General features: G+C 37.5%; 1 long non-coding RNA gene across 1 annotated transcript; it reads left to right on the plus strand.

The window, feature by feature from the left end:
• The first annotated feature begins 19,889 nt into the window (after positions 1-19,889).
• Positions 19,890-24,113, plus strand: LOC139964018 (uncharacterized). Its single transcript, XR_011791818.1, has 2 exons — positions 19,890-20,416; positions 21,931-24,113. It is a non-coding gene; the product is annotated as an uncharacterized lncRNA (long non-coding RNA).
• Positions 24,114-25,838: the final 1,725 nt, after the last annotated feature.

The raw sequence follows: 25,838 nt of genomic DNA on the forward strand, positions 1-25,838 counted from the left end.
GAAGGAAAATGACACAATTTAATAGTAAAGAAAACCGCAGATAGTAAACCCTCTATGCAGATGCATAGCATAAAATGTTCATTTTACTGCAGTAATCTACGCTATTAAGAAAATTAAATTACTATTTCATATTTCTGTCTTTGTCCTCTAGTTTATTCCCTACCCTCTTCCTTTAATCCTACCTTTGTCCCTCCATTGTTTATCTCCTACCTCTCCTCTTCCCCTGTTGGTTTCTTTCTCTTCTCTCAATCCCTTGTCTACTAATCCTCTTACATCTATCTCTTTGTGTTCACCATGCTCTTTAACCTGTTTGTATTCTGTGCGCGCATTAGTCCCTTCTGTTACTTGTCATTTAGCCTGTGAAGAAGATCCTGCTAGGATCGAAACGTCAGGCCAACTTACGTTTACAGATTCTCTTACACAGGCTCTTTAGTGGATAAGTAGTTTGCTAACAGTTTATTTTATTATGATTTTATAATTCAGTTAACTTAGCAAAAATAAGACCTTTGAATGAAAAAAGAACAAGAATCAATGTTCACAAGCGAAATGTCACCATGGTAATTAATTGATGTTTCGATGCAATTTAATCAAAACCATCTCTCTAGAAACGGCATGTTGAGTTTGTCAAATTGTTTCACCTTATTGGGACTTAATAAGGGAGTAACTGTGATTTCAGTGACGTTGCCCAGAGACCTTTTTAACATTTGTATTATTCATATCCATCATCCAAATAAAACTGGCATGAACATTATTCGGGTAGAAAACTGTGTTTGTCAAGGTAATGAAGTCCATTGTATTTATCATTTTTCTACACACATCTCCCTGCTAAACATTACGATGGAAACTTTTATCAACATAAGAAAAGCTCTTTTAACAAGGAGTCATCCAAATGCTGCTTAGGCGTCTCAATTAAGAATCACAAGACCATGAAGAATTGTGCAGAACGAAAAAAGCAAGAAGATGGAATGAATTGAATTATTCACTTGGATTTAAGTGACAGAGACAAATAAACAAAATGTTGTAGCACTTAATTTTAAAGAACCAAGAAGCAATGTATCCACAAAACATAAACTCACTTTTGCTCTGGCAATACGAAGAACTTTAATATGATTTACTTTTAATATTTGATATTGTCATTTGCTATCATTTTAATATTCGAAAAGACCCATCGTGCGTTCTGCCACCTGACTAAACGACTGCTTCCGAACAAATTCCGTCTTTAATTGTGTTTCACCCATAACCGAAGTATAGCCGCGTATCTTTAAAGATGACATTCCTTCTTGATTGCCAGCTGTGCGAAACAAAAAAGGGTTCCAAAACTCGTTTCTGTATACTGATATGTCTACCAAAGAGGAAAGATAAAGAAAGGAAAGGAAGAGGGGGAGGTAGAGAGGAGAGGGCAGAGGGCAGGGGGCAGGGGGCAGAGGGCAGAGGGCAGAGGGCAGAGGGCAGAAGGCAGAGGGCAGAGGGCAGAGGGCAGAGGGCAGAGGGCAGAGGGCAGAGGGCAGAGAAGGCAGAGAAGGCAGAGAAGGCAGAGAAGGCAGAGAAGGCAGAGGGCAGAGAAGGCAGAGGGCAGAGAAAGAAAAGGGGAAAGAAAAAGGAAAGAAACATTAAAACCGTGAGGAAGAGGAAGTAAAGAGATGAGAGGTTACTTCTCTTTAAAACAGATTTTCATTTGTCAGCAAATATGTCATCTACACTTACATTTAAGCAAGTGTTTAGAAATGAAGAAATGAAAAGAAATGAAAATAGCGAGGAAAAGGACACTAAAAGGATGGATAATAGTAGTAGAGACATAAAAGTAGTTGCCATCTCTCTTGAACATACTTTCAATGGACTTCAGCAAATATGTTTATTGAATCTTACGTAATAATGTGTGTACTCACCTTTACATTAATTGTGGAGCCAGTGACTGAAAACACATCTAGAAATGTGGGACAGCAATAGCAATTTACAACCTATAGAACCCTATTTTCCCATCTTCTGAGTGATCATCTTCATGAATATGCATGGTGCCAAAAATTCTGTATGTTTTCTCATTGTGTCTTTTTGTGTGGAAAAACATAATACACTCTAAATACAAACTAATATTGATGAAGGGCTATTGTGAATAGCGCCCTCAATGGTATTGCAGAATGTCACTGGTGAGGGAAAACACACATACTTAACTCCACAATAATATTGGGACTAGTAACTTGGTACTTTATATCTCTCACTTTTACAGTTTTTGTTTTGTTTATTTGCCAGCTGATTAACTCTCATTAGTTTTAATGATCTTCTGTCAGGCCTGTACAGGATATTCTTACTTCATATTTCAATGAAAGCAAATGTCATGACCAACCTCAGTGGACTATTTAGTAGTCCTACTGTACGTGTCACTGTAGCTGTTGGTATACACTACTGGCTTAAGAAGTACCACACTACAGTACTTCTACTCTCAATGTACCTGCAAGCTAGAAGCTGTTATTTTTCAAGGAATGTGTCAAAACAAGTGGATATGTAGGCTTTTTTTGTTTTCATCAGTGTCATGCCAAATTAACCATTCAGTTCTTATAACTATATTGAACTTTGATACTGGAATTAGAGTTAGAATATAACCAGCAAGTCAAAAATCGCCATGCATCCATGCCCAAAATTTCAACTTCAAAATATATATATATATATATATATAGTTTTGCTGTAAAACAATTTTGTCATGGAAGTAGCGCTAGACTTGTTTGGGGTTAAAATAAATCATGAAAGCATGCATTATTAAAGAAGATCAAAGACTAGGCTCATGAATTTCTTGATTGGGGTATTTCACGGCCACTAGGTAAATATTGATGGTCATGACCATACTTGCATTGTTCATGTGAACACCAACGGATTTGAATTTCAGTAGAGTAGGGGTTTCGGTAGAAAAAATGTCAATATAAGAATCAATTGTTAGCCATTCACACATATACTGGATATTTTGTCTTGTATCATCAAAATTTCACGAGAAAATACACAAAAAATTACACTTGCATGTGTATCACAGAATAACAGTAAAGGACATATTGAAAATGATGATATCGAATGTTGTCCATTCAAAGAATCTACAAGTTGAATTTTGTTTCACATTTATGTGACATAGTGCAATTTTGATCATTATGGAGTAAGATGCTGGGGAACTTTCAATGTCTCTTCATAATCTGCTACAGTACATGTTTGGATTTTTGTTACCTCAATGAGTGACCCTGTCCCCATCTTTTTTTCTTTTTTGGGGGGGGGGGGCCTGGGTGGGTGGGGGAGCCTGGGTGGGTGGGGGAGGCAGGGATCAACTTACTATTGAATCCATTTGTCCTATATAAATGTAACCCTTTCAGAATTCAATTTCAATGATCTATGAACGAACAGATTGGAATTAAAACAAGAACTCCCAAGTTCTTTCTTCAGCAGTACTTATATATAGGGCATGGAAAAGTTGCCACTCATGACTTTGACTTTGGTAACCGGGCAGACTTCCCCTCTGTCCAAGCTTAGTACGCGACTGCTTTTAACTCTTCCAAAACGCTGTAAAGGTTTCAGTTCTTTCGAATGACGAAAGTCTAAAATGGTGTCAAAGGCAGTGCATTCCTACCACAAATATAAGATCCATAAATATACACCATCAGTTTCAGTAGTGAATACAGCATTTTGTAAAAGGAGGTTTCTCAGTGACTTTTAAAGAGGAGACCATCAGCAGACTGTCTGTTTTGTTCACTCTTGCTTTGCGTATGTAATAGAAGCATTATGGTTTAGTACAGATATTAGCACCATCCGTATATGACTGACCGCTATATATTCCCCTTTGATACCATGATGATCATGTAGTTAATCTATACAACCATCATGTTAAATTACCTAATGATCATATAATTGACCTCTTTATCCTATTTTCATTTTTTCCCCCATTCTTTTCTTTTCCTCCTTTCCCATTTGTTTGCCTTCCCCATTTTCCTTCTTCCTTTTTCTTTTCCCTTTTTTAAGGGGGGCTCTCCAAACGCCCCCCTCCCACCTGGATATGCACCCGATATATAAACACAAAGAAAATGTCTCTTCTTATTTGTTACTAGTGCGGTACAGAGGTGATAAAGCATTTCGAGTGTCAAATCTTGTCAAAGTGCAAAACAATTATAATTCCACCAACAACTAGTAAACTCAATGGCATGTCTTTGCTTAGGGGCAAGTTCAAAGCATTACAGTGTGACAATCAGAAGGCTTGTTCAATATTCAAATGGTTCTTTTACAAAGACTTAGTTTTTTATCAGCAATAAAATAATACAAAATAACTACTGGAACTATGTTCTTGCTAAACAAGTAATAAAATGAACTATGATCCATCTATCTCTATCGTATTTATGAAATATGATTAATAAATCATCCTTGTTACAGTGTGACGTAAAATGAACAAGAGTTTTTTGCACAAACATGTATACCCAAAACTCTGTGAACTTTGAACAGCTACCATATTGGAAACTCTTTGTTGCTTTCTGCAATGTCTTATATGACACCTAATTTGTGAAAATTGTTTGACAATTAATTTAAATATGCAATAAAATCTTACTCAATGTAATGTTACAGCGTGACCGTTACAGCGTGACAATTGAAATGTCAATGCAAGTCGATGTATAGCGGCACACTGTCATGTTTCAATGGTGCTTTGAAGTTGCTTACAGTATATCTTTCTGATGGTCCCTAGCATCAGTCTTTGATCTTAGATGTGGAAATGTGTTAAAAAAAAACATTAGTCATTAGTCATTTAAGAAGGTGAGTGATATCTCACATTTGAAAGCTAAATCACTTTATAGGCAACCTCATTTGAAGTGGTAGGTACAGTAGGGTTGGTGCCAGAGGGTGGGGGTGGGGGGGGGTTCAATCATGTCTGGGAATAGGACACTACAGTGCAATAGTTTGTGTGTATATCAGCTGTAACGTCACGCTGTAGCAAAATTGTTACAGCGTACGTGACAGACTTAAATTAGTCATTAATGAAGGCAAGTCAGATGAACTTAAAATGTGCTTGTATTTAATGGTTATCGATGTCCTAGGTTTGGAAACAAACTTCATTGCAAATTATTGCACTCTAAAAACAAAAGAGTGAATTTTCACTCGTTTGGAGTGAATTCTCACTCTTTCTGAGAGTGTAGTGAGTGATCACTCCATGAAGAGTGAAATTCACTCTTTCAAAAGAGTGAGAATGTTCACTCCTTCAAAGAGTGAGCTTTTCACTCTGAAAGAGTGGGCGTTTTCACTCTAGAAAGAGTGAGAATCACTCTTTTAAAAGAGTGAATTTCACTCTTTAAAGAGTTAATGATATTTTACAGCTGATTTTGAGGGACGGGATTGATAGAATGAGTTTGAGACTCAATGGAAAGGCCCTATCTATTCACAGAAATATTGCTAAACAAGGATGCATCCAAAGATCAAGACAATGGAATGGGCTACTAGGCTGATGATAAGACGATTTACTGGATTTGGACACTGTTAACAAATATAAAAAAGGACAAAAACAACAATTTATGGTACTAAATATATATTAAATAGTGAAAATGATACCAAGTTTCATATACAAACACAGAATGAAGCAAAATTACAAACATACAAAGGCACAAAAATATGCAATGAATGATTCACTCACCCCACTTGTATGTTCCTCTCATACAAATGTGATTTTCTTATAATTAAAAAATAATTCTAGTTACGTCTATGAAACATGTACCAGAGTGTGCTGGCAATACCTCAAAAATGTTTTTGCAAATAACTCAATCTTACAAGTTCAATTTGCAATATGCAAATATTTATCATTTTCGAACTTTTGGCGTCTTTATAAATCTGTGAAAAATGTATGAAGAACAACAATCACACTGGGATACTACTGTTTATAAATGGTGAACCGATATTTTACAGCAAAATGGTTAATTCCTGACAGATAGTAATTAAACGCTCCATCCTATGTACATCTAAACCCGTCAACCCTCTGGGTGGCAACACTTTTAGGTTTAGAATAGTAATTTATGCAAACATTTGAAAGGAAATTAACTCAGTACATACCACGTATTATTAATTCATATTAAGGCACTAGTAAATATATTTAAATAAAAACAAATATCTAAATATTTTAACTATGGGAATTGGATCACAACAATTCAATTTGCTTTTTGAAAACAATACCCACCTAAAAGAATTTCATGGTACAGGGTACTCATAACAGAGTTTCAAAGTTCCAAATAATGGTGGCGTCTGAAAACAGTCTAAGAGTGTCCAATTTTTAAACAGATGCATTTAGACCGGGAGCCCAGAGGGTTTGGTTAGCTGGGAAGGTAACCAATTGCCTTGTACATCACAATGTTCACAGTGCATTCCTGTATATGAAACCAGACGACTGGCAAACCGGCTGTGGTGGGTGTGGCTGGGAGAGCAATTTTAAAGTCACCTAATAGCTAACCTAGATCAGCTTTCATGGTAACCACATCAAAGTAAGTACAATGTGTCAGGTACAGTATGGCCCCAAGAGCAACAAATGGCCATCGCCGGTAATTATTTCTGGTGGGGTACCCCTGCCAGTCATCAATAATTGACCCCTCACGGCTGACCTAGGTCAGCTCATGAGGTAACCAATTGAAACCTACTGGAAAATGATGGTTAGGACTTCAGATACAAGGGATGGGCATTGCCAGTGATTTTTATTGGTGGGGTACCCCTGCCAGTAGACCCTCAAAATGCCCCTCCTCTCATTGACCTAGGTCAGCTCATGAAGTAACCAGTTGAAAACTACTGGAAAATGATTGGCAGGACTCTATATGTAAGGGATGGGCATTTCCAGTAATTTATATTGGTGGGGTACCCCTGCCAGTAGACCCCCAAAATGCCCATCCCCTCATTGACCTAGGTGAGCTCATGAAGTAACCAGTTGAAACCTACTGGAAAATGATTGGCAGGACTCTATATGTAAGGGATGGGCATTTCCAGTAATTTATATTAGTGGGGTACCCCTGCCAGTAGACCCCCAAAATGCCCCTCCTGTCATTGACCTAGGTCAGCTCATGAAGTAACCAGTTAAAAACTACTGGAAAATGATTGGCAGGACTCTATCTGTAAGGGATGGGCATTTCCAGTAATTTATATTAGTGGGGTACCCCTGCCAGTAGACCCCCAAAATGCCCCTCCTGTCATTGACCTAGGTCAGCTCATGAAGTAAGCAGTTAAAAACTACTGGAAAATGATTGGCAGGACTCTATATGTAAGGGATGGGCATTTACAGTAATTTATATTGGTGGGCCACCACTGCCAGAGTCCACCCCCCCCCCCCTCTTATTAACCTAGGTGAGCTTATGGTGTAACCAATTGAAAACTACTGGAAAATGATAGGTAGGACTCCAGATTTAAGGAGAGTCATTTCCAGTAATTTCCACTGGTGGGGTACCCCTGTCCATTGTCCCAACATCTCCAACCACTGTCTCACATTATATTATAGCTCACACCCCAAGACTCCCCGAAACACCCCAGATACAGTGTAACCACTCATAGGTGGCCTCAAATGAATGAATACAACCTGTGTGGTTATTCAGGAAGTATGTTCTTGACAGTCAACGTTCATTTCATTCAGCTGTTCTGAAGTGGTCCGTTCAAGTTACCGTAGCTTTACTAATGCCAAGGTGATTGTCTGATTGAAACACGTGGTCCATGCCAGTGTCAGCAGCCTGTTTCCAGGGGTCAAGGAAAAATATATTAATCTGGTGAATGATGCACTGTTTGTGATTTTTGTTGCCATTCCAATTTCTTTTAGCATGGGGACATTTTTTGTGAAAAACCATAAAACAATAATCTACGACCTATGACCTGAAACTTGGTTTCTTTGAGAGGACTATATATAAACTCTGATCATTGACTTTGACCTCTCGATAACCACTGTGAATAAAAAATTCCATGCCATGAAAGAAAGAAGTTATGACTTTTTATAACCCTCCCCTATGTCAGTATGTTTAATAACTTTATATGAAGACCTATTATTAGAGGTAAACTTTAATTTTTTCACTGTTTTTAGTACAATTGACAATTGGGACAATGGACAGGGGTACCCCACCAGTGGAAATTACTGGAAATGACTCTCCTTAAATCTGGAGTCCTACCTATCATTTTCCAGTAGGTTTCAACTGGTTACTTCATGAGCTGACCTAGGTCAATGACAGGAGGGGCATTTTGGGGGTCTACTGGCAGGGTTACACAACCTTCTATAAATTACTGGAAATGCCCATCCCTTACATATGAAGTGATACCTATCATTTTCCAGTAGGTTTCAACTGGTTACATCATGAGCTCACCTAGGTCAATGAGGGGAATGGGCATTTTGGGGGTCTACTGGCAGGGGTACCCCACTAATATAAATTACTGGAAATGCCCATCCCTTACATATATAGTCCTGCCAATCATTTTCCAGCAGTTTTTAATTGGTTACCTCATGAGCTGACCTAGGTCAATGAGGGGATGGGCATTTTGGGGGTCTACTGGCAGGGACACCCCACCAATATAAATTACTGGAAATGCCCATCCCTTACATATAGAGTCCTGCCAATCATTTTCCAGTAGTTTTCAACTGGTTACTTCATGAACTGACCTAGGTCAATGAGAGGAGGGGCATTTTGGGGGTCTACTGGCAGGGGTACCCCACCAATAAAAATCACTGGCAATGCCCATCCCTTGTATCTGAAGTCCTAACCATCATTTTCCAGTAGGTTTCAATTGGTTACCTCATGAGCTGACCTAGGTCAGCCGTGAGGGGTCAATTATTGATGACTGGCAGGGGTACCCCACCAGAAATAATTACTGGCGATGGCCATTTGTTGCTCTTGGGGCCATTCTGTACCTGACACATTGTACTTACTTTGATGTGGTTACCATGAAAGCTGATCTAGGTTAGCTATTAGGTGACTTTAAAATTGCTCTCCCAGCCACACCCACCACAGCCGGTTTGCCAGTCGTCTGGTTTCATATACAGGAATGCACTGTGAACATTGTGACGTACAAGGCAATTGGTTACCTTCCCAGCTAACCAAACCCTCTGGGCTCCCGCTCTAATTGGTACCATGTAAAGTAATAAAGATGAATGAAAAATATATCAAAATAGAAAGTTAGTCAAGTAGTCTAAATTTTGAGTTCATAATATGCTATTGAATCATTCCTTTACAAAGAATGCATCATTCATTAAAAGTTAAATTAAACCTTTTAATTACTAACATAGCAGTACGTAATGAATAAAACATACCTTCATATGCTTCTTAAAACTATCAAACTTGTTAATAAAGAATAACCAAAGTGGGAATTTAAAGGTAAACAGACAGGTCAAAGTTCCCATTCATATAGAAGTGTATGAAATTCTGAGTAAGATGGTCTCTGAAAAAGTCAAAATAGCAGCTGCACTTTTCAAGTAATATCCACTTTAATTTTAAGCTGACAAAATTTGATAGCAAAATGTCATAACCCCTCTGATAGGGTGCTATTACTTCAGTTGAAATATCATAAGCCACCCCCCCCCCCACTCAAAAGAAGTATATATATATATATATATATATATACTTTATTTTTTTTTGGGGGGGGGGGTTATGATATTTCAACTGAAGTAATAGCTACCTGTCTGCATACCTTTAATCTTTGAATCTATGAATGCTCACACATTTGCCAGAGAAACATTCAGAGACCTAACTTTTGGACTTACCTTATCTGGTCTTACTATGCACCTTAAATATTAGCCCTTCAAAAATATAATTGTAAAATGTTGTTAATGGAATGGCAAAATGAATATTAAAACAAATGCCTCCTGTCTGGACCTTGGCCCAGCAGAAAAGGTTGGGTACACTTCAGGGGCTTCTCCTTAACAAATTGGCCAACGTTGGTGCACACAGCCTACCTGAAACGACAAAGTTATTTTAAATCATTATTACCCAGTTAAAAATGTGTGGTTATGGATATAATGGACAGATTTTTTTAGTTTATAATTCTGTGGTACACTTTAGTTGACAAAATAACGTCTTTACATCACTATCAATTTTGTCTATTAAAAACTATCCAACAGTTGAAGCAGGAAGGGTAATAACCTTTACACCAAACGCAACAAATGGTCCTTACCTTTGGTACTGCACTAACAGAACAATACACTGTGTGTAGTCATATATAACGCTCTTAGGATATTCCCTTTTAGGGGTTAGAAGTTCAATCAATCTTTTGGCATAAGTTTCTCTCTCTGCTGCATAGGACCATTAACATCCCTGTTGTAAGCAATCATTCAGATTTTCCAACACAGTTGATAGATTAATTCTATTTTCTGTCCATATTAATTTTGTATTCCCTTGTGAATTAAATAGTGAAAGGGGATACATCTTTGTTGTATAATTAACTGGTAAAGGGCAACGTTGTTAATTATTGATATTCCTTTCAGACCCTGACTGGTTTTCTACATTATTACTCATTGCTGTCTGTACTATGAATGAAGAAGTTACTCAACATCACAGATAGTACCCATCTTAAAGTAGATGAATCTTGTGTTTGCTTTGGAGGGTGTTTCATTTGCTATGTCTATACACTGTGTATAGGCATTTGTAACTCTCTTCGGATATTCGCTTTTAAGGGGTTAGAAGGTCATGCAATCTTTTGGCATAAGTTTCTTTCTCAGCTGTGTAGGACCATTAACATACCTGAATTGTAATCAATCATTCGGATAATCGTAAAATCGTTTAATTGTATTTTCTGTCCATATTTGCATTCCCTTGTGAATTAAATAGTGAAAGTGGTTCAACTTTGTTGTAGTAACTGGTAAAAGGCAATGTTGTTTAATATTGGTATTCCTTTAAGGCTCTGACTGGTTTTCTACAGTATTACTTATTGCTGTTTGTACTGTAAATGCTATTTAACCTTAATGCCGTGTAGTATTTTTCTCCCGTATATTGAGGTTAAATTAATATAGGCCTAGTGAACTTTGTTAAGAGGGACATACATATATATTATTAGCTATTGCTATTCATGATAGTTATGATTGAACATTGCAATTGTTTGTCGTCCGAAGTTGATTGTTTCTACTATTATTTTGTAATTTTCTTTCAGGAAATTTCCCCTTATTCCGAATTTTCCACCTGTGAATAAATGTATCCAAAAACAACCTGGTAATTCTGCTGTCTCTGTTTCAGTTTGTGACGTTACATCTTGATACGTGAAATAACAAAAAATCATAAAGGAAAACGTTCATTAAGAAAACACAATTCCTGGACCTTAGCTGCATTAACTTCTGGCCCATTACTCATAGGCCTAACATTAGCCTTAGGCATAGGCCTTACCTCCGAACACAGGCACTCGTAACGTTATGTAGGCGTGTTTATATACTATATATACACCTACATAACGTTACGAGTGCCTGTGCCTCCAAACAACTAGCCAATGTGTTAATGTGTATGGTACCAAGCCTAATGTTAAATGTTTCCGCTACACTGTTAAGCGTAACGTTTAAGAGCCTAGCCAATCGACTGTAGGCAACGACGACTTGCGGCCATGGCGACCTTCTAAATTCTATATAATTTCACGTTCTTTCAACATTTGCTTGTTAACCTTACCTCCAAACAACTGAATACCATCACGTCCAAATCCGCTTTCTTCAAGCCACTGCGAAAGTGACATGTTTTAGGATGTAAAACGACAAGAACGAGCGAAGGCAAACGAGTAAAAAAGATGGCGTAACTACAAATATTTCTGTATTCGAAGAAACGCGTACTGACTGATTGGTTGATCCTTCACTCCAAAGTAAGAGTGAGCGTTCTTAGCTTTTGATTGGCTCATTTGTTCACTCCTTTGTAAAGAGTGAATATTAAGTACTTTAGCTTTTAAATACGAACATTTCTGTTGTCTAATGGAGTGAATTTCCCTCCTTTGGAGTTAAATTTTGTTCACTCCGTGAAAAGAGTGAAAAGTTCACTCTTTTGTTTTTAGAGTGTGTCTTGCAAAGGAATAATTAAAAAAACATCAAAATTTACCAAATTTACCCTTACAGCATGACATATTTTTCCAAAATCTAATTAGTTCATTGAACAGTAATGAAGTATGTTACAGAAATGTTAAGCCCATGCTTTGGATCTCTAGAGTTCAAACATCATGCACCAATTCATTTTTATCATGTATATAAATGTATTTAGTATCAAACTTGACAACCATTATTTTTATTAATGTTGTCATTAAAATTATGCAAATTTCAATATGTAAATGACATGAAAATAGTATTTGTTTTGCAGATTAAGGAAATTTCGATTCTTAGCTTTACTTTGATACCAAATGTGTTATGATTAAACCTATTTTAAATTTTGGTAGTCATGTCCTGTTTTGCTTGGAACTGCCCTTAGACTTGTTGCGGCTGACAAAATTATATATGCTAATCCCATGAAATTGCACTTAATTAAGTACATTCAACTCCCAAATTTCAAGTTAAGTACAGTATTGTTCGCTTCAAGCTAACTTCAAAGAGCTAGAATCGTCTTGTAGTACCTCCTTCTCAATAAAACCTCCCTAAGAGAGGTATTGTAAATTTCATTTAAATGGACAGGCCAAAATTATGTCTAATTGTAATTATGAGGCATGAATTTTCAGTTGGCAGCAATTGAAGTGCTTTCATTTATTCATTTACACCATGATGTAGTAGCTGACGTTTGGTGTAATGCGTAGCATATATGTGTGTGTGGGGGGGGGGGGCATTTATGAAATGAGTTTTTTAAAGCATTTTGATGGCCACTTGAGGTCAACAGAGGCTGTTTTGAAAAAGCTCTCTCAAACTGGAACTTGTATGGTAAATGTTGTGATAGTGACAAGTAGAAGCTGCTCATGGAGTTGGTATAGAAGAGCATACAAATGTGCACCATGTTTTGCTTTACTTTCATCCCACCTGTTGTCACAGCTTGTATTTGACCATTCGATTGGAATAAAGGAAGTTAACTCTTATTTGAAATGGAAAGAATGCCATATACAAGCACACATCATTTCTAACTTAAGGAATTGGAATAAAAACTGATATTTCTATCAATAAGAATTTTCGATTGAAATTTTAAAAACCAAGGAATCTTTAACTATAGCTTTCTCCTCGCTGCAATTTCACGTCAAAACAATTGATTAACACACCTGTTCACATTTCTGTTTCTAATATGCAAAACCAAAAATAAGAACCTTTAAAGTGTACATAGACAAATTAAGACAAATTTGAGAACAAAAACAAAAAGACTTTACCATACAGTGTTTACCTGTTGTACACATGCAGTCACATGCTTCATATAACTGCCATATTTTACCATTAATATCACAGTATGCCTGCAGTTAATTTTATACAATTACCTGTATAAAGACATTTTTACCAATGTTAAGTAGCTCCATACTACATGTTTAACACGTCTCAGCCATTGCATACATATATGCTACAAGTAAAAAGAAGTTTGCCTATAGGTTATTACATATTGCATGTACTGTAGTAGGCCTATATACATACTGATAAATACTGACAACTAGAAACCTCTTCTGCAGAAAAAAAGCCAATGTGAACCCCAAAGGTCAAATTGTCTGCCCTTCTTGGTAACTGTTTCTCTATATTTGCATACCTTTAAGGTCACATTTTCTTGACTTTAGTGATAATGGGTCCTGTGGGAGAATCAAAAGTCACTGAGAGAATGCACAATTACAGTTTTTGCAGAAGAGATCAAATGATCGGTTAAGTAGTGTAAAATATAACAATATACTTAATTTCATTTACCCATGTTTGTTTTTAGGGTTTTGTAGTTCCCATGTTTTCTGAATAGTTTTTCATGACAGTGTGTTCAGTAACTTAAAGAACTGAATCATAGAGTCTGATATTAGTACTGTGGAAACAATTTAGTAGAAGCGTCTTATTTGCAGGCCATTAGTTTAACTTGAAAACTGTTTCAACTCTCTTTGGATAAAGACTGTTGGAGAACAATTGAAGGTAGTAGCTAAGTAATCTTGACTAATTATAATTAGTGGGCAAATGGACTGCATGGGCATGCAGACTTTTGATTCTGATATATATTTTCTCCAGTCACTTTCGCACTTGTTGGTACACATTTAAAGTTGAAAGAAATTAGAAACTACTTACCTAGAAATGTTCTCATATAAGAATTTCCACTGATTTCACTCTCCTGCCAAACTAATCTATAATATAATGTTCAGTATTCAAGAAGTATGTTTATTATAGATGTATTGCCACTTCACATCATTGGGCTGAATTTCAGTACAATTTTTTTCCAGCGTACTACAAAAATGTCAGATCATCAATGTTGTTTCCTATACTATCTAGGTTTTACAGTATGCCTTGAAATATTGTAGTGGAAGGGAAAAAAGTATGAAGGGAAACTTCCTCTGAAGTCCTTGCATGCAGTGTAATGCCATGGTTTACTTCCACCAGAGAGAGAGAGGTGGAGAAAGAGGGGGGGGGGTGGTGTGGGGTACAATAAACTGCACCATGCCCTATATTGATAATGCCTGTTTGGTCTCACAATTTAAAGATCACACAAGCATATTGGCTAATATATTATTATTAAAAACTATGGTGTCCAGTAAATATCTCAAGAGTTTTCCAGTCCTACAGTATCGTACAAGGTTGGGATAAATTTACTGCTGTATAGTGCTTATTATACTGTTATACAGTAGCCTAAAAGTACATGAGAAAGGGGAGAAGCATGAGGGAAACACATTTTCAGTGCTCAAGGGCATATATTGTAAACCCTTGTTTAGGAAGGTTATATCTCTATGTTCCGACGTCTCTGTGTTCCGACGTCTCTATGTTCCGACGTCTCTATGTTCCGACAATTTTTTGGGACTTTAATTTTTCGGAACATATTTTGAAAGGGTAAGTGCAACGGGCCAGGAATTATTCTTTTAACTATATGCAGGTTAGTCCAACATTTCCTGTGCTCGTTTGAGCCTACGGTTAATGTTAGTGGAAACTGACAACATTGTTGCTTCTGCCCAGGATATAAAGCTGCCACCCTTGTTGAGGACTACTAATTGAGTATAGCCAAAAGGAAATGAAATCGAAGGGGGGGGGTACATGGGGGTACCAAATTTTCTGTGTTCAAAGGGCATATCATAAACCCCTGCTTAGGACTACTAGTTGAGTAAAACTTAGCTTCTTTTTTGGGGGCAATTTTAAAAAAAGGGTATATTCAAAATGAAGTGCAAGACCAGGAAATATCCTTAAATAAACTTAATAGGTTGGCAGGTTGGTCCCACATTTTCTGCGCTTATTAGATCATACTGTAAATGTGTGTGGAAACTGACATTGTTGCTTCTGGCCAGTATATAAAGCTGCCACCCTTGATAAGGACTAAAATTGAGTAGCCAAAAAGTACATGAAATTGAGGGGGGGGCACATGGGGGAACCAAATTTTCTGTGTTCAAGGGCATATCCTAAACCCTTGTTTAGGACTACTAGTTTAGTCAAACTGAGCTTTTGGGGGGGGATTTTTTTTAAAAGGTTATATTCAACTTGAAGGGCAAGACCAGGAATTATCCTTAAATGAACTAAATAGGTTGGCAGGTTGGTCCCACATTTACTGCGCTTATTAGATCGTACTGTAAATGTGTGTGGAAACTGACATTGTTGCTTCTGCCCAGTAAATAAAGCTGCCACCCTTGATAAGGATTAAGGACTACCAATTGAGTAGCCAAAAAGTACAAAAAAGTACATGGAAGTGAGGGGGAAATTCCGCGAAACCGAAGGTCCGCGAGACCGAAATAAAAAAAAGGTCCGCGAGACCGAAATTAAAAAAAGGTCCGCGAGACCGAAAGTAAAGAAAGGTCCGCGAGACCGAAATGAAAAAAAGGTCCTCGAGACCGAAGGTCCGCGAGACCGAAACTATTACTAGGCCCCACGACATCGACGTAGCCAGAAATTTAAAGCGGGGCACATTTTGAGATTGATATGGGGGGGGGGGCTCTGTTGAGATTTTTTTGAACAATTGAAGGTCATTAGATGCGATCTGGTGCAATGTTTGCCAGTTTCATCATTATCATATGATATCATATTATCAGCAGATTTTTTCCTGTTTGAATTCTTTTACATGTTCTTTTACATATTATATCAGAAAGACAAACATAGTTCTCTTTTATAATTTCTCCAGTAGGATGACTCTTGTTTATTTTCCAATGTCTGGACTTTAAAGCAGCATTTTGCGTCTTTTTTGTTTTTGTTTTTTTCTCAACCTCACTGAATCCACGATGCCATAACAACATACATAACTAGCTTATCTATTCAAATCGTACTTCAAATGGTGGCATTAAATGTCGAAAAATTTAAAACTTTCAACTGTTTTGTTTTTCTCGAAGATATTTTTTTCGTTGGGATCCAAATAAACCTCGCCCATAATATGAATATTTAAAAGCTACGAACGTCATTGGCCAATACGTAATACAACACTATGCTTGATTTGTGTATGATTGTCTATGGCAGTTGTACAAAGGAGTTATTAGAGTCCAGCTCGGTTGTACCAAGTTACCGACTCGACGTTCATTGTCAACACCCTATTGTTGATAGTTGTTAACACTGGCGGCGATATCATCAACATTTTAGGGGGATGAGCAAACCCGAATCTGATTAATATTCTCAACATGCGAAAAATGTTGATCGGCGTCCTGGGGAGAGTAGTGGGGTATACAGGGTCTTGAGACATGGTGAGGGTGGGTGGGTAGGATGGGGGACTCATAAGCCTACGGAAGAATTTCACTTTAGGAAGGGGGGCATGACGTTCTTTGCCCAAAATTTCCAAAACCTTGCCCGAAAAATGGAAGTGTCACCATAGGTTGACGCTACGGGTATTTCTTGAAAAAAAATACCTGTCACATTGCCGAAAACCAGAAGCATTTTTGTGTGTTTGTGCTACAAAATGTACAAATGTTCGGAAGTTAAATTATTTTAAAATTGATTATGAGGAAATTATGTCAACTGTTACGGGCTAGAGGTTAAAAGTTGACCCCTAATTAACTTCGGTCTCGCGGAACTTCGGTCTAGCGGAACTTCTGTCTCGCGGAACTTCGGTCTCGCGGACCTTCGGTCTCGCGGACCTTCGGTCTCGCGGACCTTTCTTTAATTTTGGTCTCGCGGACCTTTTTTAAATTTCGGTCTCGCGGACTTTTTTTAATTTCGGTCTGGCGGACCTTTCTTTAATTTCGGTCTCGCGGACCTTTTTTTAATTTCGGTCTCGCGGACCTTTTTAATTTCGGTCTCGCGGACCTTCGGTCTCGCGGACCTTTTTTAATTTTCGGTCTCGCGGACCTTCGGTCTCGTGGACTGTAATCGGAAGTGAGGGGGGAGCACACAGTTGCTTCTGCCCAGTATGAAATACATAACAAGCTGTCATCTTTGTGGAGAACTACTAATAGTAAGAAACTTAGCATTATATCTTAAATAATTCTGTGAGGCGATATAAAACAGGAAGTGCTAGCCCAGGAATTATCTTTAACTATATATACAGCAGGTTATTTGACAGGTTGGTCCCACATTTTCTGTGCTCATTAGGGCCTACTGTAAATGTTAGTGGGAACAGACATAATAGTTGCCTTCTGCCCATTATGTAGTACATATCAAGCTGCCACTCCTGTTAAGGACTACTAATTGAGTAAAGCTAAGCTGCTTTTGTAAAACAATTTTGTGGGAATATAAAGGCTTGGAGTTATTCTTTGACCTTTACAGCAGGTTATTGGCAGGTTAGTACTGTAAATATTTGTGGAAACTAAAACACAGCTGCTTCTACCCAGTATATATAAAGCTGCCACCCCTGGACTAAACTAATTGAGTAAAGCTAAGCCGCTTTTTGTAAAATAATTCTGTGGGAATTTAAAGTATAAAGTGAAAACTGACTATATTGTTGCTTCTGCCCAGTATGAATACATATAAAGCTGCTATCCTTGTTGAGGACTACCCATAGCAAAAACCTTAGCATTATTTCTTAAAAGTTCTGTGGGTATATAAAACATGAAGTGCTAGGCCAGGAATTATCTTTAACTATATATACAGTACAGCAGGTTATTTGGCAGGTTGGTCCCATATTTTCTGCGCTCATTAGGGCCTATACTGTAGATGATAGTGGGAACAGACATAACAGTGGATCTACCCATTATATAGTATATAATGCTGCCACCCCTGTTAGGACTATACTAATTGAGTAAAACTAAGCAGATTTTAATTGTAAAACAATTTGGTGGGGATATAAAACAAGAAGTGCAAGCTAGCCAGGATTTATCCTTTTAAATAACAGCAGGTTGGTCCCACATTTTCTGTGCTCATTGAAGCCTATACTGTAAATGAAAGTGGTAACGGACAACACAGTTGCTTCTGCCCAGTATGAAATATATAAAAAGCTGTCATCCTTATTGAGGACTACTAATCGAAAAAACTTAGCAGTATTTCTTAAACAATTCTGTGGGATATAAAACAGGATATGCTAGGCCAAGAATTATCTTTAACTCTCTCTCTCTCTATATATATATATATATACCATATATATATACCATATATATATATATATATATATCTATATATATATACCATATATATATATATACACCATATACATATATATATATATTAATATATACATATATATATATATAAGTCATTATTTGATACTGGGTTACTAAAGTGTGACATGCATGTTCAAAAATGAATTACACAAAGGTATCTATTTGAGTGCTGATTCTGGTTCTCTGGTGAATGTCGAACACAATTAGTCATGTTAAAATATAATACAGTATTGAGAAAGGTGGATTTGAGGCAAATAAAAAGGACAAGTGATGATGTTAACGTATGTGACTCGGTGTCCTACAGTTGTCTATAAACATAGCCCCTTCTCCATTAAAGTGAAGGGGAATATATATGAGCAATGTCAAATGATATCTTATGACACCAAAAAAATTGAAGTTCTTATCATATTCCATTGTAAGTTAATGAGGCTGATCATTTAGGACACCATAACATACGTTAACAACACAACAGGAATTTGGAGTTATAGAACTTAGCCACTGGCTCAATGACAAATTTCATCAACTAGTTAGATAGCGTACCTTAGAACTACATGGAATGAAGTGTTTCCTAGCATGGAAGTTCTCAGTCTTCTCAATAATTTACATTCAAAGTGCATATTGTTAACGTATGTTATGAAGACACCAAAAAATGAGACACCATCACATACGTTAACAGATGTTCTAAAACCATGTTTTAGACTCATTGGATGATGGAAATAGTTTAATTCTATTTCAAACATGGTGAAATACAGGCGCGTATCCAGGATTTTCTTACCCGGGGGGCGCGAATTACTATCTAAGCGGAGCGCCACCATCGGTTGGCGCGCAGCGTACAAGAAAATTTCTGGTTTTGATACCCCCCAGATCACCGGAAATAGCACTTCTCGGGCTTGAAAATGACCAACCAGATGTACACTTTTGCCTGAGAACCAAGTGTTTCCCAAAACTTTTTTCCATCCATAACCTTTTTGCAGATTGTCACCAGTCACACATCATGTTCGACCTCATTGCATGTCCTATGGATCATTGCTTTTGTAGGTGATTCTACGTCACGGCCCACAATATCCGAAAGCCCCACTTTTCAATGTTTTAAGCCCATTATTTGTTGAGAATTCACATTTCTCGTGAATAAAATCACTTGAAAACATACCCATAATGTTGCACAAAATTCAATCTATGGACAAGCAATATAGAAAAACCTCCTTGAACCCCTAACAGACAGGTCAAAGTTGCACGAGTAGAGGAAAGTATGATGAAGAATGTTGGTGAGGAAATTTTCGAAAATTCAGACAGAGTTAATTTATTGGTGTAGAAATATTGCAACCTGTTATAATGGCTATTACTCTCTTAAAATGTTAGACTGAAGAATTCAGTCTTCTGTGAGACTGAAATTTTTTTCAGTGTTATACACTGAGCTTAGACTGAGAAACACCTACTTAGACTATATTATCAATTACACCGTTCAGTCGCTGTTTTGGACTGACTGTATTAACCAATCAGCTAATCACATGTGGCATGGCATCTTACCATTTTCAGTCTCTGTATTCCACTGAAAAATGTATCCAATCAGAGAATAGAAATGCGCCTACGTCATCAGAAAAACTTGCAAATACGCTGCACAAAAATAAGTGACAACGAGCGCTACAATTTGTGTACATATATACTGCATACTATATTCTTCGCTTAGCCAGGTACTCGCTGTACTGTACGTACGCACGCCGTACACACAGCTAGGCATGAACGAGACAGACGACCGTATGTCTAAGCTAGAGTAAAGGTTATAAATTAGCAATGGCTGAGTCTTTAAGAACTTTTCTTACAAATAAAGGTTTCCACGAAGAAGTGATAACAGTGTTCGAGGGTATGTATGTATGTTTTTTGTTGTTTTCCAATTAATACAGAATAAAAGCTTGGCAGTTCGTAACGTTAGTTATTCAAGGCTTGTGCGCGAGGTAGGCCTAGTTAGGCTGTACTATAGCAAATAGGGCTTAGGCTATTGTTATAATTGGTGGGGCCTATTTACACGATCATCGGGCGAATACGCACGCTGGTCCTGCATATGTACCCGATCGTCGGATTCGTCGGGCAAATCAGCCCACCTGTCCTGCATATGTACCCGATCGTCGGGCGAATATAAGCACGCTTGTCCTGCAATATGTACTCGATCGTCCCAAAATGAATCTAGGCCTAGGCTAGGTTAACCTCATAACAAATACTTGAACATAATAATGCTCAAGAAATTGCAAAACACTATTATGCATAGATTGTAAGCACCCTTAATTATTTGACAAATGTAGTTACAGCCATTACAGCATGAAGCTATCACGGTACCAGATCGTCGGGAAAATTAGCCCGCCTGTCCTGCATATGTACCCAATCGTCGGGCGAATAAGCACGCTTGTCAGGACTGCATTATGTACTCGATCGTCCCAAATGAATCTAGGCTAGGTTTACCTCATAACAAATTCTTGTACAATAATGCTCAAGAAATTGCAAAACACAGTACTATTATGCATAGATTGTAAGCACCCTTAATTATTTGAAAAAAAAATGTAGTTACTGCTACAGCCATTACAGCATGAAGCTATCACGGTACCAGATCGTCGGGCAAATTAGCCCGCCTGTCCTGCATATGTACTCAATCGTCGGGCGAATAAGCACGCTTGTCAGGACTGCAATATGTACTCGATCGTCCAAAGTGAATCTAGGCTAGGTTAACCTCATAACAAAAACTTGAACATAATAATGCTCAAGAAATTGCAAAACACAGTACTATTATGCATAGATTGTAAGCACCTAATTATTTGAAAAATGTAGTTACTGCTACAGCCATTACAGCATGAAGCTAACACGATTCTGTTAAACCATTACCATTCAATCACTAATCTTATGAAATCAGTTTCTTTTACAAGCAGATAGACATATTAGTGAAATCAGTAGGCTAAAATGTAAATCATATTCCTTGTTCACTGGTTTTCTATGCTGATGTAATGGAATCAGGAGATGTCATGAACAATTTATCCTTAAAAAGAGAAATTTCTGAAAACAACTAACAACAAACCTTGCTTGATAACCATGTACCTGCCAAAATCAACATGATAACCCATAAATGTTAGGTTGAATTTGAATCCACCTTCACATAACACATCTCACCCGCCATGGATGACATATTGCTGCCTATCGTGAATTGATATATCTCCTTCGTACAATGCCAGTCATGTTCTTGTTTCTCCATTCTCTCCTAAATATTATTCTAGTCTAGTCCACATCGAACTCTACCTCTCAACATATCTTTTTTTAAGATATTAAGATATGTTTTGATTCATACCATATTGCTTGTCTTTTATCACATTTATTTTTATCTTCACCAAACAGGAGGGCACAGATATTGAGAGCGCAGCACAGGGCAGACAAGGACAATATTGGCAGCCTTTCATCCTATCTCTCAGACCAGAATTGAACCCCAAACAATTCTTCATTGTGGCAGATAAACTGGCCATTTCAGCAGGGACAGAGGCGTAGAACATACATTTAACATAGACTATACACCCCCTCTACAACACTAGTTTTGTGAGTTCCATGCTTCCATGGTTTATGGAATTTTGCAACCAACAGAAGTGAAGTCTCTACTGAGTCCGTATCCTTGCCACATCAATAAGGGCAGTCAGCATGGAGTAATTTCAAGGAGTGAATGCTACATTTTATTGCTCTGTAGTCCGGAACCCCGTCTGTCAGCGTGGAGTAACTTTAAAAGGGTGTGAAGACTCGCGCAAAAAGAACGTCTAATGCCGGTAATCTGACCTAGTTTCGAATGAGGTGTGACAGAAGTGTTAGACACTGCCATCGATCCCAGAAAATACAAACACAGCTTGCTACCGTTGGTAATTAGACACTAGTGTACAGTCAGTACATACAGCTGCAGTCAATACCCACATCACAGTGTATAAACGATACAGCGATGAACATCTCAGGTCCAGCTAAAGATATCAAGGTATCACGTTTCATTACTGTCTGTCTTTGTTAGCGACACGAACAAACATCACTTGCAAGCAACAGAAAGTTAACTTTTTCAGATGGCTGCATGCTGTTTGGGACAAGTCTTCAATGCCTTTAAGGAGTAACTAACACATACCCTAAAATGTTAAATTGATTACCCTGAGTTTACCAACAGTTTTATATGAATAGGGCTCCAGAAATAAATATTTCATTGACTTTTGGTTGTCAAAAATGTTTTTAATGATACTGATCTAATTATGAATGTAATTAAACAAACACCTAGTTGCCAAAAAAACATTGTTGTATGATTTTTCGAGCATGTTATTTTAATGTTTACTTTAATGTTCCCACATTTCACTGCACTCACTATGTTGAAGGTTTATTTAATTAAGCAATTAATTAAGCTAATATTATTTATGATGCACAATATTCCATAACTTGTGCCATGAAAAGCAAGTAACCTGATTATTATAAATTCAGTAACTGTAGAAAATTCCATTTGAGAATATCCTTTCCTCATTATTTTTTAGTCGAATTTGAGTGACATTATTTTTTCAGCTTGAGCCCGACATTAAATGATTCACGTCAGATAATTTATAAAACTTCAAAATTTGATTGAAATCCCAATCAAAATCACTATACATGATTACTATCAGAAAGTTAAGAAATAATTGAGGGTGGTATAATAGTCACATGTGCTGTTTTTGCATACAAGTTTGCTTTATATGAATGCCATATCATGAAATTGTGAATGCAGTATATAATAATTCATGTTTATCTAATAGCCATTATGAAGTTAGTGCCATTCTGTTAACTGCTTGTAATATGTTGTTTTGTGTGTGCTGGATAATGACTTTCAGCAATCGCCAATCTATATCATTGAAACACAAAGTATTAAATGTTGACGGCACTGATATATAGTTTAACCATTCCTAATATTTTATAAATAACCTGCTGAAAATTTGTCATATGTTTTCCCCATTTTGAAATCATTCTAAGAAATTGTTGCTACTATACATTAATGATTCACAACTGGAAAAAAGGCAATGTACCAGATCCATTGTACTATCGTCGTGTTTCCATCCTATCCCTTTTGTAAAGGCAGGATCGTATCTATAGTTACTATATCCTTTACAGTGGAAAATTTAAAGTTCAGTGAGATCGGGAGATGGGATCAGCTGGGTATATAACGACTCAATTTACAGCTGTGTTGTCAATGAATTCCAGGGTATTACCACCTGGTGGTAATATACAAAGAATTTAAAGTGCTTTCTGTTGCAGTGGTGTTGCCAGACATATGAATCTTGGTTGGTGATATGTCTATTTGTGAATTCCCTCTCGGGGGAGGGGTTCCCCAGGCCACCCATTGGCGACACCACTGATCTGTTCTCAGCTCACCTAATCCTTTTTTCAAAAAGAAATTAAAGAACATTTTAGATGGCCCAATTCCAGCAGAAATTTGACAGATTAATATTGAACTGAAAATATGTCGCTGTTATGTAAAGTATCTTTTTAATTTGAACGTTTGTTGGATAACATGTTGTGTTGAACATCCCTCAGAATATTGTAGTTTTGATTTCTGTTTTTTTTTTTAATATGATAACGAAAATTATATAAGAATATATTAGTGGGTTAGTGGAAATAAAATTACTGTTCGGTGGATATTGACAATTATATTTCTTGATGGAATACCATTTTTTAATGTACTTTGTGTGTCACTGTCACAACGATTTTCTGGTCTTTATAGCCTAACATGATTGGATGTTAAGGCGAAGTCACTCCATGAAGTAGCACCTTTCAGTAAATTCCCCTGCATTAACAGATCATTGAATGTTGTCTTTGATGACCTTAAATGCATCTATATTGAAGAATTCCAGCACTAAGCTAACACGGAGGATCAATAGAAAAGCTTGTTCAATCCAGGATTTGCAGTTTATAAGATTGACAGTATAGCTGTGATGTGTAATAATTCAGTCTAAAGGACCGACTGGTCAGTCTGATATCAATCTAATAGACTGAGCGTATTCAATCTAATTAAGACTGGTGCTGCAATAAATCAGTCTAAACTGCTGACTGTTCAGTCTAAAGTGGTTTGATTTTCAGTCTATTAGACTGCAGAGTATTCAGTCTAATTAAGACTGACCTTCAGTCTTTACATTTCAGACTGAAATTCAGTCTAAGTAGTCTGATCCCTTATCCCATCCATCATTAGACTGAAATTTCAGTCGATTAGACTGAAATTTCAGTCTCTCATTTTAAGAGAGTATAAAACTTGGTTGAAGGAAATGAAAAATAGCAGATATTTCCGATATCAGGTATATCGAAACCGAACACTACACACATAGGCGTAGGTCCCGTAGGAGGCGGTGGCTGCAGCCCCCTCCCCCCACCCCCCACCCGCAACCAAATTTTTCCCCATCTTTTTCGGGCACCTACTGAAAGAAAAATAAATAGCAATGAATAGCTTAAAAATGATCTCCTTGGTAATTAAAATAAAGTTGTAAGCTTGGCCGACATTACTACTGTAAAAGAGAGTTTTGACATAAATGGATCTGTATGATTTTTCTCCATCTACGTAAGACATTTGGTTGTTTACATAGCATCCAGCGGTATACTGTGCAACTTTCACGGACCGTGCGGTACACGATGCCATGCACTGTAATGACCGATGCTTGCTTTATGATATTGGCATTGATATGTTGAACGCGCGCTTCTTGCGCGAAAAATTTTGGCTTTTTTTTCGGGCAAGTCATTGCAGCCCCCAAATCCAATTGGGCTCCTACGCCTTTAACTACACACATTGACAGTTTTTGAGGCTGTTCATCGTGGAACATGCATTTCAATGCTCACTGATATGATGTTATATCTGCTCTTTGCTTTACAAATTCGAACAGGCGTGTAGCGAGTAATTGCCAAGAGAGGGGCGAAGCCTGTAGGCAAACTATCTAAGCGAAGCGCCACCATGAGTTGGCGCGAAGCGTACAAGAAAAATTTTCGCCGAAAATGCCTCCCAGATCGCTGGAAATGACACTTCCCAGGCCTTGTAAGTTGCATCTAAGCATTGTCTATTTTGAAATTACTAGCGATGTCATAAAGAAAATTTGCTCGGGGGGGGGTCGCCCCCTTCCCGAAGTGCGTCATGTACCCGACGACTCGGTCGAGTTCAAGACCAGCCACAGTTGGTTCCATATAGCACAATTGTACAATTGTTTAAGGCGTCCATACACACACACGCGTTATGATAGACCATATATAGTATTTATATAGATACATTAGTGAGAGAGGAA

Source organism: Apostichopus japonicus, chromosome 22, assembly GCF_037975245.1.
Source record: "Apostichopus japonicus isolate 1M-3 chromosome 22, ASM3797524v1, whole genome shotgun sequence".
Classification (NCBI taxonomy): Eukaryota; Metazoa; Echinodermata; class Holothuroidea; order Aspidochirotida; family Stichopodidae; genus Apostichopus; species Apostichopus japonicus.